Here is a 1,136-nt window from a genome sequence, read left to right on the forward strand (position 1 = left end):
TGGCTTTTTGCTTTCATTAACTGACACGTTTACTTTCAAACTTATACACCACTACTTTTATATATGTACTAGCTAGGCTTTCCTACTCATCACCCAGAAAGTCATTTTCTTTCTTAAATCTTTGCAATGTGCTTATTCTGTCACTGTGATCCTGAATGATCTCCCCGCCAATAATTGCCCATGTAAACCTATCCCACTCTGTTATACTCAATGCAAATAACATGGTCTCCAATTTTGCCACAATACTTCTTTTTTCTTGGCTCACAGAACTTTTTATTTTTTTTATGGTCAAAAACTTATATTTAGAATTTGCCAGCTGGACTCAGTTTAGATGATCCCAGTTTTGTTGGCAACATCCAAAGCATCACAGTCAGGAGCCAGTCGAACATATGCCTTCTTCTCTCCTTCAGGCCTCATCAGGGTATTGTCCTTTGCCACATCAATGTCATAGAGCTTCTTCACAGCCTGTTTGACTGGTGCTTGTTGGCCTTGACATCCACAGTGAACACAAGTGTGTTGTTGTCTTCAGTCTTCTTCATGGCTGACTCAGTTGTCAGGGGGAACTTGTTGATGGTATAGTGGTTAAGCTAGTTTCTCCTGGGGGCACTCTTCCGAGGATATTTGGGCTGTCTTCTGAGACGCAGCGTCTTGGGCCGCTGGATTGTAGGTGAAGTGCAGATCTTCTTTTTCTTGTGGCTGTGGACGCCTTTCAGTACTGCCTTCTTGGCTTTCAAAGCCTTTGCTTTGGCTTCGGTTTTGGGAGGGGCAGGGGCTTCCTTCTTCACTTTCAGCGCCATCTTCGTGAAAAGCTACTCACAGAACTTTTTAAAACCTCTTTATTAAATGTAACAAAATAACGTTTCAATGGCTAAGAGATTTCAAACAGATTGTGAGGTTATTCTGGAGGTTACTCTTATGCAAGCTTCAGCCAGATACGACAAATTGCCACAGTATGCCAAGCCCCAACCAACAGTATTCCTGAAAACTCTAAAGAAAACTCAGGGCTTTTATCTAAGACTCCATAAAAGTTTTACTTATTAAGTTTATTTTCCAGAAACTTAAAACTTCCAGATTGTTCCTATGCCAGGTAAGCCCTGAAACTCAGAGGTCCCAGTCTCTCCCAGAACATCAACCAG

At 41.7% G+C, this 1,136-nt stretch overlaps 1 pseudogene; it reads right to left on the reverse strand.

Annotated features, from left to right (window-relative positions):
• Positions 1–327: 327 nt before the first annotated feature.
• Positions 328–797, reverse strand: LOC119523536 (annotated as a pseudogene).
• Positions 798–1,136: the final 339 nt, after the last annotated feature.

The sequence above is a fragment of the Choloepus didactylus genome, chromosome X (genome assembly GCF_015220235.1).
Source record: "Choloepus didactylus isolate mChoDid1 chromosome X, mChoDid1.pri, whole genome shotgun sequence".
NCBI lineage: Eukaryota > Metazoa > Chordata > Mammalia > Pilosa > Megalonychidae > Choloepus > Choloepus didactylus.